Source organism: Sus scrofa, chromosome 13, assembly GCF_000003025.6.
Source record: "Sus scrofa isolate TJ Tabasco breed Duroc chromosome 13, Sscrofa11.1, whole genome shotgun sequence".
NCBI lineage: Eukaryota > Metazoa > Chordata > Mammalia > Artiodactyla > Suidae > Sus > Sus scrofa.
In genome coordinates, this window is record NC_010455.5 from 203,017,036 (window position 1) to 203,034,961 (window position 17,926).

Below are 17,926 nucleotides of genomic sequence, written 5' to 3' on the forward strand. Positions count from 1 at the left end.
CCCCTAATTTATCCCCCACCCCCTGCCAGGATTTTTTGCTTTGATCAGAACTGAAGAAAATGATGGTACTTGCTAAGTTTGGATGGCTGGCAGGAAATGCAACACGTACAAAATTCAGATATATTTGTAGAGATGTACAGACTTTTATTTACTAGTGATGAAATCACATCTTTTAGAGATTAAATATATAGCGTAGAAACATTAATATACTAGCTTTCTAGAGCTAATATTTGTTCTGAAATTGAGTAACAGTGTGTTGAAATACATTTTTGATGATAACAAAATGAAAATCCTTTTAAAGGACACACACAAAAAAGAGTAATAGTGGATTCCAGTGATATAAACCTGACCCATGATTATAAAGTCATTTATACTTTTTTTTTTTTCTGATGGCAACTAGATGATTTTTATTTGGTAATAACATGCATTTTTTAAAAAACTTTTTAAACAGTGTATACTCTTTGGTAATTAAAGGAAAATTCTGAGTAGAGTTTATTTTGGCTGACTTGGCCAGAAGTTTTCCAAAATGTAGATTTCTTTAAACATATTTTATTAATTTACTTATATAATGATTTTTATTTTTTTCCATTATTCCTGGTTTACAGTGTTCTGTCAATTTTCCACTGTACAGCATGGTGACCCAATTACGTATACATTCTTTTTTCCCACACGATCAGGCTCCATCACGAGTGAGCAGACATAGTTCCCAGGGCTACACAGCAGGATCTCATCGCTAATCCATTCCAAAGGCAATAGTCTGCATCTATCAATCCCAAGCACCCCATCCATCCCACTCCCTCCCCCCATTTATACTTTAATTCAGGAGATTTGCATTCCTTTCCATGCTTCTTCTAGACTCTGATAACATGAATATGACTTCCCTGACTATATGCTACTTGGAATACGTAGACATGTGATGACAGAAGAAGCAATTCAGAACATGCTGATTTGCATGGGAAAATCACATAGGGCCTGGATTTTTTTTTTTTTTTTTTTGCTTTTTATGGTTGCACCTACAGCATATGGAAATTCCTAGGCTGGGGGTTGAATTGTAGCTGCAGCTGCTGGCCTACACCACAGCCACAGCAATGTGGGATCTGAGCCGAGTCTTCGACTTACGCCACAGCTCATAGCAACGCCAGACCCTAAACCTACTGAGTGAGGCCAGGGATCAAACCCACATCCTCATGGATACTAGTCAGGGTTCTTAACCCACTGAGCCACAGCAGGAACTCCAGGGATTGGAACATTTTGAAGAAAATCCACCAAATGGAAAATTTACATTTGTTTAATAAAGACCTGATAATATTTATAGCTTAACAAAAACTGAACTTTTATAAGTAACAGATTTGGGAAGTTCAAAAATAAATTTGTCTAATTATTATAAATTCAACCATTCAATGTGAAAAATCAAAATCCTATTTGGGAACAAAACAATAGTAAGGTAGACTTCAAAGAAACATGTTTAACACTAAAAATGAAGGTGAAATTTGATGATATGATCCTAATTTCTTTTTTTGTGTGTGTGTATGTGTATATCTTTCTAGGGCCACACCCATGGGACATGGAAGCTCCCAGCCAGAGGTCCAATTAGAGCTGCAGCCGCTGGCCTGTGCCATAGCCACAGCAACACCACATCTGAGCCGCATCTGCGACCGACACCACAGCCCACAGCCAAGTCAGATCCCCAACCCACTGAGTAAGGCCAGGGATGGAACCTGCGTCCTCATGGACACCATTGGGTCTGTTAACGGCTGAGCCAAGACAGGAAGTCCTTTTTTCTTTTTTTCTTTTTTTTTAGGGCCACACCCACAACATATGGAGGTTCCCGTGCTATGGGGTCAAATTGGAGCCACAGCTGCCAGCCTATGTCATAGCCACAGCAACACAGGATCTGAGCCACATCTTCGACCTACACCACAGCTCAGGGCAACGCTGGATCCTTAACCCACTGAGTGAGGCCAGGGATCGAACCTGTAACCTCATGGTTCCTAGTCGGATTTGTTTCCGCTGCGCCAAGACGAGAACTCCCAGGAACTCCTTTTTTCTTAAAAATTTTTAAAATTACAATTGATTTACAATGTTTTGTCAATTTCTGCTGTATAGCAAAGTGACACAGCCATATATATATATACACACACACACATATATGTAAATTCTTTTCCTCACATTCTCCTCCATCATGTTCCATCACAAGTAACTAGATATAGTTCCCTGTGCTATACAGCAGGATCTCATTGCTCATCCACTCCAAATGCAATAGTTTGCATCTACTAGCCCCAGATTCCCCATCCATCCTACTCCCTCCCCCTTCGCAACCACAAGTCTGTTCTCCATGTCCATGAGTTTGTTTCTTTTTGTAGACAGGTTCATTTGCGCCATGTATTGAAGTCCAGACACAAGTGATATATGGTGTTTGTCTTTCTCTTTCTGACTTACTTCACTCCGCATGAGAGTCTCTAGTTGCATCCACGTTGCTGCAAATGGCATTCTTTTGTTCTTTTTTTATGTTTGAGTAGTATTCTGTTGTGTATACATACCACATCTTCTTAATCCATTCATCTGTTGATGGACATTTAGGTTGTTTCCTTGTCTTGCTATGGTGAATAGTGCTGCAGCAAACATAGGGGTTCATGTATCTTTTTCAAGGTAATTTTTGTCTGGATATGTGCCCAAGACTGGGATTGCGGGGTCAGATGATAGTTCTATATTTAGTTTTCTGAGGTACCGCCATACTGTTTTCCATAGTGGTTGTGCCAATTTACATTCCCACCAACAGTGCAGGAGGGTTCCCTTTTCTCCATACCATCTCCAGCATTTGTTATTTGTTGACTTGTTAATGATGGCCATTCTGACTGGTGTGAGGCGGTACCTCAAAGTAGTTTTGATTTACATTTCTCTAATAATCAGGGATGTTGAGCATTTTGTCATGTGTTTGTTGGCCATCTGTATACCTTCTTTGGAGAAATATCTATTCAGGTCTTTTGCCCATTTTTCAATTGTTTTTTTTTTTTTTTTGCTGTTGAGTTGTATGAGGTGTGTGTATGTTTTGGTTTAATTAATTAATTATGACATATGGAGGTTCCCAGGCTAGGGGTCTAATCGGAGCTGTAGCTGCTGGCCTATGCCACAGCCACAGCAACACCAGATCAAGCCGTGTCTGCGACCTCCACCACAGCTCACAGCAACGCTGGATTCTTAATCCACTGAGTGAGGCCAGGGATTGAACCTGTGTCCTCATGGATACTAGTCAGATTCGTTTCTGCTAAGCCATGATGGGAATTCCTGTTTGTATATTTTAGAAATTAAGCCCTTTTCGGTTGCACTGTTTGAAACTATTTTCTCCCATTCTGTAGGTTGTCTTTTTTTTTTTTTTTGTCTTTTTTTTTTTTTTATGGTTTCCTTTGCTGTGCAAAAGCTTGTAAGTTTGATTCAGTCCCAGTGGTTTATTTTTGTTTTTATTTCTGTTGCTGGGGATATGATCCTAATTTCTAATCGGGGCAAGTGATGCCACACAGTTGAAAGTCCTTGCAACCAAAGGGCTGTGACTGATTTCATTGGGCATACATGGAGGCCACCCTGCTTTTAATTAGAGTGAACTTGATTATAATTAAGTACATTTACGGTAATTTAGCATCGTAATCCTTTATTTATGGATCAGGGATGTTTTTCTTTAGAATGTTCTCTTCAAGCAGCTTCTATGTGAGGGTTCCACGTAGCCAAAATAACACAGCTTTTGCTCCTAGCATCTCGCTTAACATTCAGTGAAAAAAGAATTATGGTATTTTATGTTCATTTTATTTTTAAATTCTTGGTACAGGGCAGAGGCAGTAGTATTAAACTCGACAGAGCAGACTCATCTGTGTGACGAGCAAGGCCAGAGGACAATGTGCCTACTATTCGCTCCACTCTGCAGTCCTACGCGAGCTTCTTGTCTTGCTCTAGGGACTCTGGGAGCGGGCATGGCCCACTGTTAAATGCACACGAACTCCAAAATTTCCTGCAAAAGCTATCTCTCTGAAGAACACTGAGTCCAGCTCAGAGACAGCTCGGGATGGTTCCAGGCAGCCCTTCACATAGCGCTCATCCTCGCTCCTTGAGAAAGGGTGGATGCCAGCGTACACAGACTTTTGATACTGTGGGTAAGCCCTCTTAGTTGTCCATGGGGAGAACTTAAAATGGAGAGACTAGGAAACCAAACACCAAGGACCCGCAAAAGTACACCCTCCATAAATACATAAGATGCCCTGGTTTAGGTACAGACCCGCCAGTTCTGCATTTCTCTGTAATGCTGCTGCGTTATGGCACAAGGATGTCGCTGGAATTTCTCAGTGACGTCTACCCCAACAGCCATTTGAAACAAAGGAATCCAGCTCCTAGGAGTCTTTCTTTCACACCTATTTCTTCATTTAGTACTCTCAATTCTCCTGTTTTATCAAAAGAGTGAAAAAGGGGTTCCTGTCGTGGCTCAGCGGTAATGAACCCAACTTGTATCCATGAGGACATGGGTTTGAACCCTGGCCTCAATCAGTGGGTTAAGGATCCCACGTTGCCGTGAGCTGTGGTGTAGGTCACAGATGTGGCTCGGATTCCATGTTGATGTGGCTGTGGCTGTGGCTGTGGTGTAGTCTGGTAGGTGCAGCTCTGATTTGACCCTTAGCCTGGGAACTTCCATATGCTGAAGGTGCGGCCCTAAAAAGAAAAAAATAAACGAATGAGGTGGAAGAAACGGCATGACAGTTGTCAGTAAGAGCTGAATAACTGCAAAAAATAAACTCAGAAAAAAGAAAAAAAAGAGTTGGGAAAACAAACAAACAAACCGGTATCAGATCCTTCCTAAGAGGGACCTATGTCACTCACTTTACCAAAAGGTTTTCCCCCAATCAGTTTCTGCCTCTTTCTGCATCTGCTTGACCCTCAAGTGTTTGCCTCTTCTGATGAAATACATTTGGTAGTTCATTATCTCTTTACTATAGGAAACTTAGCCCCCAAACTCTTTTTTTTTATTTTATGGTTTTAATTTTTTCCGTTATAGTTGATTTACCATGTTCTGTTAATTTCTACTGTACAGCAAAGTGACCCAGTCATACATATATCTATGCATATATATGTGTGTATATATATATATTTATATATACTTTTTCTCACATTATCTTCCATCGTGTTCCGTCACAAGTGACTAGATATAGTTCCCTGTGCTATACAGCAGGATCTCATTGCTTATCCACTCCAAATGCAATAGTTCGCATCTATTAACCCCAGACTCCCAGTCTATCCCACTCCCTCCCCTTCCCCCTTGGCAACCCCAAGTCTGTTCTCCAAGTCCATGAGTTTCTTTTCTGTGGAAAGGTTCATTTGTGCCATATATTAGATTCCAGATGTAAGTGATATCATATGGTTTTTGTCTTTCTCTTTCTGACTTACTTCACTTAGTATGAGGGTCTCTAGTTCCATCCATGTTGCTGCAAATGGCATTGTTTCGTTCTTTTTTATGGCTGAGTAGTATTTCATTGTATATACATATATATATATATATATATATATATATATATATATATACTACATCTTTTTTTTTTTTTTTGGTCTTTTTATCTTTTTAGGGCTGCACCTGTGGCATATGGAGGTTCTCAGGCTAGGAGTCCAATTGGAGCTGTAGCTGCTCACCTACACTACAGTCACAGCAATGCCAGATCCTTAACCCACTGAGCGAGGCCAGGGATCAAACCCAGGCCCTCATGGATGCTAGTCGGGTTCATTAACTGCTGAGCCATGACAGGAACTCCTATACCACATCTTCTTAATCCATTCATCTGTTGATGGGCATTCAAGTTGTTTCCATGTCTTGGCTGTTGTGAATAGTGCTGCAATGAACATAGGGGTGCATGCATCTTTTTCAATGAAAATTTTGTCCAGCTATATGCCCAAGAGTGGGATTGCTGGGTCAAATGGTAGTTCTATATTTAGTTTTTTGAGGTACCTCCACACTGTTCTCCATAGTGGTTGTATTAGCCCCAAAATTCTTACTGGCAATATTAGCAATATATGTAATGATTAACTAGTGCTTTTACTTTCTACCAACTGAGTTCACGTCATCTAATCCTAGCCACATAAAGAGAACAGGTTCAGACAGGTGACATAATCGTCCGTGTTTCCAGCTTCGAGGTCAGGGCTTTCTTCCTTAACTGTCATGACTGCAAACAACACATTTGTGTTAACATCACACAATCCTAAATCAACGACTCCTTCTTTCCAGACACATTCTGCCACGTAGCAGTGGGCGGAGGCACAGGCAATGATCTGGATTTTGAAGCTTTGCTTCTGCATGAAGAAAAGCTCCTGGCATTGGTGTAAGAGATCCGGAAGGGCCAAAAATGTTCTGCTGGTGCCCTCATGCCTCGCCTCTTCTTGTTCCGGGGAGCTGTTCCTCCTCACTCCTCTTGCTCAGAACCTTGGCCCTGATTTCTCCCCACTCATCTGCAGAAATCCAAATTGCCCAAACTATGGCTGTCAATCCACAAGGAGACTCTGTTGTGACCATTTGCTCCTAACACAAGCTGGACGATCCAGCTGACCTCTCCTGCTGAAGCCCTGCAGCAATCCTTCCTCCCACCTTAGACACGCCTTTGAGGGGGTCTTCTCATGCCGGCATTGTAGGATAAAGGCTTAATTCAGGACAGTTTTTTTGTGTTACAGTCTCAAGTTGTCCAACAGCTACAGCAATGGGAGGGTCATGGTGACAGACACTTGAAGGCAGGCTGACTTGGGTTTGAACCTGGGTCTGTCACTTACCTAGTTACCTGAGTTACCTTGGTCACCTGTAAAGTGTGAATAACAACAGGGATTTCATCGCGTTATTTTAGGGGGAAATGAGACCGTGTTTATATCACAGTACTTGTCCCATGAGAAGCAATCAACAAATACCAGGTTCCTCTCCTGCCAGAGTAACTCTGGGACAAACAGCAGGACTGTTAAGGGCCCTGCTGATGTCGTCAGGTGAGAGGTGCAGCCAAGAGTCAGTCTGTCTCCCCAGGTACGATTTCACCGAGAACAACGGCTTGACCAGTCCCATCCATCCAAGACTATGGCTTCTTACTGCTGTAACTTCAGCCCAAGCAGAGTGCTGTCACACCACCAATATTTGTCAATGCTTGACTAATGACCACACCCCCGCCACCATCACCCGTTTGCCAAGCACGGAGGTAGGAGCTTACTTACACTGCCTACTTAATCATGACAACAGTCCTAGGAAATAGGTATTATTGACCCTGTTTTATAGATGAGAAAATAAAGGCTCAGAATGATTAAGTAACTTGTCCAAGGTCACAACGCTAGTGAGGGGGAGAACTGAGTTTTGAATCCAGGTCTGTTGCAAGACATGTTTCTACACTCTTTTCTCAGCTTTGCTGGAAACGCTGTCTTGTCCTGCTTTCCTTTACCCCATCTTCCTGCTTGGAAAACAGTTGCAGTGCTGGTGAAGGACTTAAGCTTAAGCACAAAGACCTAAAGGCATAAGTTAGTCATGGGGTCAGCTGAATGAGACATAATGCGTTGGTCTAGACACACCAGACCTGTGCAGATGGGCACGCCGTTTGCACAGCATGATATGTCCTCTTAAGAATAAGAGAAAGAGCAATCTCATGGCCCCAAGGGGTTGTTGAGGGGTCGTTAGCAGGATATGCATTAGCAAGGAGAACAGAGGTGTAAACCTAGGCACGCTGCCGAGTTGCTGCAGATAGGCACGCCACCATCTGCAGAAGCACAGTGGTGATTCTCCAGATGCTTTGCATAGAGAGCTGACGCCAAGCTTCCTCAATGCTAATGATTGTTAAATGCCTAAAGGTCAGAGTAAAAGCTTCATCGGCAACTAGCTATGTGACTTTTAAAATAACTTAAAAAAACCCTCTATCCTGCACCTACAGCCCCCTCCTCACTTGACATCATCCTAAAAAAGACAATAAAAGCAGTGTGATTTCTTGAGATGGCCTCTGGGTCCCTGAGACCTTGAGTCCCCCGGTTCCCACCTTTACTTAAGAAAATGTCTCTGTGTCTTGTTTTATGTTAACTTTTTTCCGTAAGTTTCACAGCCCCCGTTCTTCAGCTCCAACCTGCTGAGCTGGTGTCGGCACAGGTCTGTCTGTCTTTAACGTTCTTTTCACTACACCATATTTCTCGACCCCAAACAGATAAAATTTGACCCAACTCATTTATCACTGCGCTGTTAAATTGTGTCAAAACCAGGATTCCTGTCATGGCTCAGTGGAGACACATCTGACCAGTATCCGTGAGGATGCAGGTTGGATCCTTGGCCTCACTCAGTGGGTTAAGGATCTTGTGTGGCTGTGGCTGTGGCTGTGGCTGCAGGCCAGCAGGTACAGCTCTGATTCAGCCCCTAGCCTGGGAACCTCTATATGCCAAGAGTGTGGCCCTAAAAAGAAAAAAAAATGTGTGTCAAAACCTGTGATAAGGTGATAAGTCTATGAGAATTACTTGCCACTTGGCTTTACATTGCTTCAAGATCCCAGACTGGGAGTTCCTGTTGTGGCTCAGTGGTTAACGAATCCGACTAAGAACCATGAGGTTGCGGGTTCGATCCCTGGCCTTGCTCTGTGGGTTAAGGATCCGGCGTTGCCGTGAGCTGTGGTGTAGGTCACAGACGTGGCTCGGATCCTGAGTTGCTGTGGCTCTGGTGTAGGCTGGTGGCTACAGCTCTGATTAGACCCCAGCCTGGGAACCTCTATATGTTGCGGGAGCAGCCCTAGGAAAGGCAAAAAGACAAAAAAAAAAAAAAAAAAAAAAAAAAGTTCCCAGACTGTATGAAAATAACCACTTATTCCTGAATCTTTCATGTCAATGGCTATAACTCACTCTCACTCTGGACCTGACTGGTAGGAGCAGTGAGATGAGAGGGGTAAGGAGGTGAGGGTGGGGCAGTGTTCTCTTCACTCCTAGATTGGAATAGTGACGCTTGAGGATGTAGTGGAAACCCACCTATAATAAAAAAGAAAGATTCCCTCTGCTTACATGCTCACAGGGGGCTAAAACCAGCTCTGACTCTTCCTAGTGACATAGTAGAAAACTAGCCCTCCTGATCGCTTACTGTAATTAACACTGATACTAACAAGAAAAAAGGAAAAAAAATGCTAATGGAAACCCACCGGGGCCACATAAGCCTTAAGGTTGTTAAACAACCTCACTCCTAAAACAGTTCTACCAGGTTAAAATGTAGCCCAGATGGGAGGCTTTCTAGGCTTAGCTGTAGTAGGAAGGTGCCTTCGAAGCATCTTCACCCGCTCCAGGAGACCCTGCAGGAGCCGAGGCCTCTGTTGATTGCTAATGGCCCCACAGTGCACTGTCTCTGGTGGCTCTGTTTTGCAGGATCTCTAGAGCAAGGAGGCAGTAACTATAGTTCCTTTATTATTATTTTTTGGCCACACCAGTGGCATGCAGAAATTTCCAGGCCAGACATTGAACCCATGTGACAGCAGTGACAACACTGAATCCTCCATTGCTAGGCCACCAGGAAACTACGCTAGCTACTTTTTTAAATTTTTTTTTCTTTTTTTTAAAGACAGCATATGGAAGTTCCCAGGCTAGGGGTTGAATGGGAGCTGCAGCTGCTGGCCTACGCCACAGCGACAGCAACAGCAACGTGGGATCTGAGCCGTGTCTGCCACCTACACTGCAGTTTATGGCAACACCGGACCCTTAACCCACTGAGCGAGGCCAGGAATCGAACCAACATCGTCATGGATACTAGTCGGGTTCGTTACCGTTGAGCCACGACGGGAACTCCTGTAGTTCCTTTAAATTGCTTGAAAAATCACAATAAAAAATGTCCCAGTCAGAAGAAACCTTAGTAGCAAAATTGACCATAATCTTTCCTGCTCAACAATTCATTTAGGCTACCTGGTGCAACAGGCATGGTCAAAGTGTAGTCTTACTATAAAGACAATTTTCAAGTGGATGTACTGTCAGCCTGCGTTCCATAAATTTCTAAAACACGTGGTATGAGGCACAGTTGCTCTATTGTTGATCACTATTATAACCTGGTCCATCTCATGACAAATTTGAGCAACTTCAGACTTATTACTGCGTTCACTGATCTATCACTGTCCTATAATTAAAGAGGCACAAATATTTAATAATTAAAAATGATTTTCCAGGAGTTCCTGTTGTGGCACAGTGGAACCAAATCCAACTAGGAACCATGAGGCTGCGGGTTTGATCCCTGGCCTCGCTCAGTGGATTAAGGATCTGGCATTGCCATGAGCTGTGGTGCAGGTCGAAGACGCGGCTCAGATCCTGTGTTGCTGTGGCTGTGATGTAGGCCGGCAGCTACTGCTCCGATTCAACCCCTGGTCTGGGAATCTCCATATGCTGCAGGTACAGCCCTAAAAAGCAATGAAAAGAAACAACAACAACAACAAAACAAACAAAAAAACCCAAAACGTATTCTATTTCCATTTGTATTCTAAGACGTTGCCTGTTTTGGAACTTACTAAACTTAAAAGGTTTCATAAATGCTTTATGTAATGCTATAGTTTTCTGAAACAATATGTTTACAACTTGGTAAGGCCAGTATATGAACTGGTTGGCCCCGTGATTTATCAGAACTTATTAATATCAGCTTTTAAGAATGCCCACTTTCTGGAGGGTTTTTCTCATAAATGGATGCTGAATTTTGTCAAAAGCTTTTTCTGCCTCTATTGAGATAATTACGTGGATTTTATTCCTCACTTTGTTAGTGTGACATATCACATCGATTGATAGCCAGTGCTGAACCATCCTTGCAGCCCAGGGATTAATCCCTCTTGATCGTGATGTATGATCTTTTGAATGTATTGTTGGATTCGGTTTACCAATATTTTGTTGAGGATTTTTACATCTATATTCATCAGTGATAACGGTCTGTAATTGTGTGTGTGTGTGAGAGAGAAAGAGAGGGAGAGAGAGATGTTTGATTTTTGTTATCAGGATGATGCTGGCTTTGTAGAAGAAGTTCAGAAGCGTTCCTTTCCCTGCAGTTTTTTGAAGCACAAGAAGGATAGGTATTTCCTCTTCTCTGAATGTTTGATAGAATTCACCTGTGAAGCCATCTGGTCCTGGACTTTTGTTTATTCAAGAGTTTCAAAAATGACTGATTCAGCTTCATTACTGGTAATTGGTCTGTGCATATTTTCTGCTTCTTCCTGGTTCAGTCTTGGGGGATTGTACATTTCTAAAAAATTGGTCCGTTTTTCCCTAGATGGTCCCATTTATTGGCATATAGTTGTTCATAGCATATGATCCTTTGTATTTCTGTGGTGTGGGTTATAACTTCTCCTTTTTCATTTCTGATTTTATTTATTTGGGCCTGGAAGCTTGAAACTCCCCCTCCCCCCAACCATGAGTCATAACTGCAGTCCCAAGTGACATGTTGACTTCACCCTTGAGAGACATCTGGCGTCAAAGGACTCAGCTGTGCCCAGATTACTGACCCATAGAACAATAAATGTTTGTTGTTGTTTTTCCAGCCAGTAAATGTTCATTTGAAAACTGGAGAGAGATTTATAGAACAGAAAACTTCTGTGTGACTCTACTGTAGGATGTTATAAAATTAATAGTGATCTTGCAGAAAAATGGAAGAACAGGATGTTATGCTAAACAACGTAGTTTATTTAGGTTAATAGATGCTTTCTAGAATGTTTAATTTTGAAAAAATCTCTATAATGCCAACATCTTCTCCATCTCTGATCCATTAATTTTAATCAAATTGTGATCCTATCAAAGTAGTTTTTTGTTTCGAGCTATTAAGTTTTGGGGTAATTTGTTACATAGGCATAGCTAACTAATACACTCGGATGTATCTTCCCAAGGTAGTTCAGTTTCCAAAAGAATTACTTGGACTTGATGTAAATTATACCCAGCAGAGATACAGAACACTTTTATAATTGTGAAAGTTCTAACAGAACTCTTCTAAACTTTCTACATATTATGACCTGAATATGGTTCTATTTGGTTCATATGTGAGAATTCCATTCTAATTCATGAAAATGAATCTGAGAATCATCAGCAATGAAAAGCCAAGTTTGATTTTTGGCTGTTACTGTCAGCAATGAGATGTACTTAGAAAGCATACAACCAGAAGCTCTCTGGAATAGTCAGTCTCTTAAGTGGTATATTTCTCTTTGATCTGTTAAAAATTCATTGATGACTAGAATCAGGCTTGTAACTACACTTCCAAGGTGATTCAGTTGTTCTAGAGTGTCTTTATATTAATATAAATAGGTTACATGACATTGTTGTCCATAAAAAAATGTGGGCAGTCTCCACATATACAGATTTCTGATTATGTGTATTATTGAAAAATATAGGTTTAAAGCCAACCGCCTTTTTTCCTTAATTAATTAATTAATCAATTTAAAATGTTCAAAGATCATTTATTGTCTGCCAGGCACTGGGAAGTGGCAAACTCTGTCTTCAAGGATTTGAAAATAAAGTTAGTAATTGTGTGATTAATGCTTACTATTTAGTTAGCATATTAGTTTTATTTTTTAAAATTTATTTATTTTTGTCTTTTAGGGCCACTCCTACAACATATGGAGGTTCCCAGGGTAGGGGTAGAATCAGAGCTGCAGCTGCTGGCCTACACCACAGCACAGCAATGGTGGGATCCAAGCTGTGTCTGCAACCTATACCTCAGCTCACAGCAACACCAGATCCTTAACCCACTGAGCGAGGCCAGGGATCAAACCTGCGTCCTCATGGATACTAGTTGGATTCATTTCCACCGAGCCATGATGGGAACTAGTTTTCGATATATCAAATTTATGACAGCATATAGTGCAGACTTTTGGCAATATTTGTATTTTGAACATTCAGTGTTTATAGTATAATGGTGCCCGTTTTATTGCACTTGAAGTGGGATTTAACTGTGTTTCTCTCATTATAGGGTTTATGGGAGTTTCCTTACTATTACGTATGACTCAGGCATACAACGCATGATTCAAAACATTAATGGGAAAATATGATCCTGTCATATGCTTTTTTTCTGGGTGGCACCATGGTGAAAAGGGGTGACTGCCTGTAACGACACTATGTTTGTGTGTCCTGTTCATGTAATTATAGAATGAGAACTAAGAATGTTCAAGGGGAAGGGAAAGATCTAAGTAACTCTGAACACTACAGTGCTGTGTAGTCACCTTCGACTCTGTTTTTACGACAAGGTAGACCGAAAAAATAAACCCATGCAAACCTGTTTTAGGATGAGTGAATGCATACCTGTTGTTCCTTCCCAGACGTTCCTAAGATGTGCGGAGCTCACCTGTGTGCTCTGGGCGGAGGGTTCGCCACACTGCAGTATTTATGAGCTCGCCAGGGGAGTGGTTTTTGACATGTTTTGGTCTCTTTTTAAGAAAAGAATATATTTCAAAAAACCTAGAATGATATTATAAAAGGAAAATGTTAGGAGCTCACAAAGAAGAATATGTGAATTAACCAGTATTAATTAAAAATTTTTTTTAAATTACTCAATGAATGTATTACATTTATAGTTGTGCAATGATCATCACAATCCAATTTTATAGGATTTCCATCCCACACCCCCAGCGTGTCCCCCCACCCCTTGAACAGTATTAATTAATATATATTCACTTTCATATGGATTGCTTTGTACTTCACAGATTATAAGGCTTTTTCTCTGTCCAAGTGAACCAGCCATTGGCAACTGATTGGGAAATTCTTGTGGTTATCAAACATTCCTGCTAAAATAAGATTTGAAGGAGCCCCCAGTGAGCCATGCCTCTCAAAATTGGGGGCACAAAAGATTGTGTGGCCCACCTGGCTGTTCTTCCAGGAAAAAGTTGAGCATGAGGAATGAAAGCTTTAGGTTGTATGTTACTTGCCTGTAAACAACAAAAATAGCAGAAGGAAGACCCTCCAGGTCCACTGGTGGGCCCTGGATCTTATTTTAGAAGCACTGATGCTGATAAGCTTAGGGTTCTGTATTGAAGTGTATCCTTCTGACTCCACAATCAGCCTCACAAATTGTCAGCTTCTTGGCTTTTATTACAACCAGAAAATCCTACTCCTTATAGATAAACATTCTGTAGTGAAGTTATAATTGGTTCCTAGGGACCATTTAGTTTTCAAATGCTTAGAGCTGTGTTTCCCAACGCAAATTATTTGGTGGGTAGGAAACTGTACTCTTAACCAGTTTTGCTTTTTTGTTTAGTTTTTTGTTTTTCTACATACAAATTTTTCCCTCTTTTCTCATCCATTCTCAACATTTCCTATTCTCTTTCCCACTTTATTTTCCCTCCGAGCAAATATCATTAATCTAACATCATGCATATTTTACTTATTTAGCTGATTTGTTGCCTGACTTCCCATTAAACTGTATGTTTCACAAGGGCAGTATTTTTTTTTTTAGGGCCACACCTGCAACATTTGGAAGTTCCTGGGCTACAGCCCAAATCGGAACCTACACCGCAGCTGGCAGCAACCCTGGATCCTTAACCCACTGAGCAAGGCCAGAGATTGAATCTGCACTCTCACGGCCGCTATGTTCTCAACCCACTGAACCACATCGGGAACTCCACAGCAACATTTTTGACTATTTTATCTACTGCTGCACCCCCTGTGCCTAGAAGAGTTCCTAGGAAGTGGTGTTTATTTATTTAAATATTGATTAAATACATAATTTTTTACTATAGTTGGTTTACAATGTTCTGTCAATTTCTGCTGTACAGCAAAGTAGCAAAGTGACCCAGTTATATATATATTTTTTTTTCACATTACTTCCCATCATGTTCCATCACAAGTGATTGCATATAGTTCCTTGGGCTATACAGCAGAATCTCATTGCTTTAAATATTGATTAAATATATTAATGTCGAGGTGCCTCTAAGGTTCTTTTTTTTTTTTTTTTGGTCTTTTTTGCTATTTCTTGGGCCGCTGCCTCGGCATATGGAGGTTCCCAGGCTAGGGGTTGAATCGGAGCTGTAGCTGCCAGCCTACACCAGAGCCACAGCAACGCAGGATCCGAGCCGCATCTGCGACCTACATCACAGCTCACGGCAACACCGGATCATTAACCCACTGAGCAAGGGCAGGGATCGAACCCGCAACCTCATGGTTCCTAGTCGGATTCGTTAACCACTGCGCCACGACGGGAACTCCTCTAAGGTTCTTAATTCCTGTCTCCCTAATATGCATTACTCCTGACAGACTTCTCACTGCTGCTGATTCTACTCAAAATACCCTAAATGAATGCTTTCTCCATATGATACATAAATATCTCAAACCAAAAGCTAACCTCATGCTCATAGTGAAATGTTAATTTACAGTGCTGTAAGGATTAAGATAAAGATGCCCGTTATTGTTTTCATAAATTAATACTGTTCTGTCGGTACTATTCAATGAAATTAGACCTGAGAAAGAAATAACAGGTTAAAAGATATTGGAAAACAAAAGGCAAATTATTTATTTTGGGCAGATGACATGAGTGTATACTTAGAAGACCCTGTACAACACTATAAAATAAATTCAATAAAACTATAGGTTATTAAATGGATATAAAATCAATCTTTTCTATGTCAAGTAAAAGACTTAGAAAAGAGATGAAAAGATCCCACTTACGCTATCGCCTAAAAAATTAAAAGATCTAATATAGATTGAATACAAATAATACGAATAAAATGTTAAAATTACTGAAAGAGGTAAAGGTGTGTGTGAGTGGGAGGACATACGGTGTTCTTATAACAAGAAGGACCAAGGCGATAAAGATGCATATTCACCCTAATTTAACCGACATAATCAAAGCATTCCTAATAAAAATGCTGAGAGTGATTTTTTAGAAATTTGAAACGTTACTAAACATATAATTATGAATATGAAAAATCATTATGAGAGAACACATAGGATTTTGAAAAAAATGATGAGAAAGGACTACCTCTATCAGATATTGAGCTATAAAGTTACAGTCATTAGAGTCTGCCACTAGTGCTTGAATAGACAGAGCAATATAATGAGATAAAAAGCTCAGAAACAAATACATGTGGAAACCTAGTATAAGATAAAGGTGGGGGAAAAGTGGACATTCAAGAAATGACAGGATGGGAAGCATCAGGCTAGACATCAGTCTGGAAATCAAATCAAAACTGAATTATTAGGAGTTCCCGTTGTGGCTCAGCAGAAAGGAACCTGACTAGTATCCATGAGGACACAGGTTCGATCCCTGGCCTCGCTCAGTGGGTTAAGGATCCGGTGTTGCCGTGAGCTGTGGTTTAGGTCACAGATGTGGCTCAGATCCCGTGTTGCTGTGGCTGTGGTGTAGACTGGCAGCTGTAGCTCCGATTCAACCTCTAGCCTGGGAACTTCCATATGCCATGGGTGCAGCCCTAAAAAAAAAAAAAAGAAAAAAGAAAAAAAAAGTAGATTATTACATTTTTTACACTTAAAGAAATATTAGATAAAATAAAAATGTAAATGTTAACAAATCTTAAAAGAAAACATGGGAGTTCCCATTGTGGCTCAGTGGAAATGAATCCGAAACTGACTAGTATCCATGAGGATGTAGGTTCGATCCCTGGCCTTGCTCAGTGGGTTAAGGATCCAGCAATGTTGTGGCTGTGGGGCAGGCCGGCAGCTGCTGATCTGACCCCTAGCTTGGGGACTTCCATATGCTGCAGGTGCAGCCCTAAAAAGTAAAAAAAGAAAAAAAAAAGAGAGAAGAAGAGGAAGAAAAAAGAAAACATGTAGTGTGGCAAGAAATAAAGCTCACAAAGCACAAAGCGATCAGTGAGTAAAAATGGCTGCATAAAATTAAAAAAATTTTATTGAGGTCTAATTTATTTATAGTATTATACTGTTATAGTGTTAAGTTTTATGTGTACAACATAATGAATCTCACGATTTTTGCTTTATACTCCTTTTATGTTTATTTTAAAATTTTGGCTATATTTCCTGTGCCGTACAAGGTATCCTTGCAGCTTATTTATTTTCTACGTTGCTATTTGTACCTCTCAAACCCTTACCCCAAGCCTTCCCCTCTCCTCTCCCCCTCCCCACTGAAAACTCCTTCTTTATATCTGTGATGGTTTCTTTTTTGTTATATTCACTAGTTTGTTTGTTTATTTATGTCTTTTTGCCATTTCTTGGGCTGCTTCCCGTGGCATATGGAGGTTCCCAGGCTAGGGGTCTAATCAGAGCTGTAGCTGCCAGCCTACACCAGAGCCACAGCAACGCGGGATCCGAGCCGCGTCTGCAACCTACACCACAGCTCACGGCAACGCCGGATCGTTAACCCACTGAGCAAGGGCAGGGATTGAACCCGCAACCTCATGGTTCCTAGTTGGATTTGTTAACCACTGAGCCACGACAGGAACTCCTCACTAGTTTATTTTTATAGATTCTCCATATAAATGATATCATAGAGTATTTGTCTTTCTCTGACTTACTTTATTTGGCATAATACCCTCTAAGCCCATCCAGATTGTTGCAAAAATGCAAAATTTCCTTTTTTATTTTTTTGTCTTTTGTCTTTTTAGGGCTGCACCTGCGGCATATGGAGGTTCCCAGGCTAGGAGTTAAATGGGAGCTGTAGCTGCTGGTATATACCACAGCCACAGCAACACCAGATCTGAGCCGTGTCTGCAACCTATACCACAGCTCACTGCAATGCCAGATCCTTAAGCCACTGAGTGAGGCCAAGAATCGAACCTGCAACCTCATGGTTCCTAGTTGGATTTGTCAGCCACTGAGCCACAACAGGAACTCCCAACATTTCCTTTTTTATTGTTGAGTAGTAGTTCATATATAAATACACCACATCTTTGGCTGTTCATCCGGTGATGGACACAGGTTGCTTCCAAATCTTGGCTATTGTAAATAATGCTGCAATGAACATTGGGGTCCATATATGTTTTTTAATGAAAATGTTCATTTT

At 41.1% G+C, this 17,926-nt stretch overlaps 1 protein-coding gene across 2 annotated transcripts in view; it reads right to left on the reverse strand.

The window, feature by feature from the left end:
- LCA5L (LCA5L, lebercilin like) overlaps window positions 1-17,926 on the reverse strand; it is a 56,717-nt gene that overhangs the window by 28,553 nt on the left and 10,238 nt on the right. For both annotated transcript variants that reach the window (XM_005670355.3, XM_005670353.2), the window contains exon 2: window positions 13,261-13,416. The gene's annotated coding sequence lies outside the window, so the exon portion shown is untranslated. The remainder of the gene's footprint in view (window positions 1-13,260; window positions 13,417-17,926) is intronic.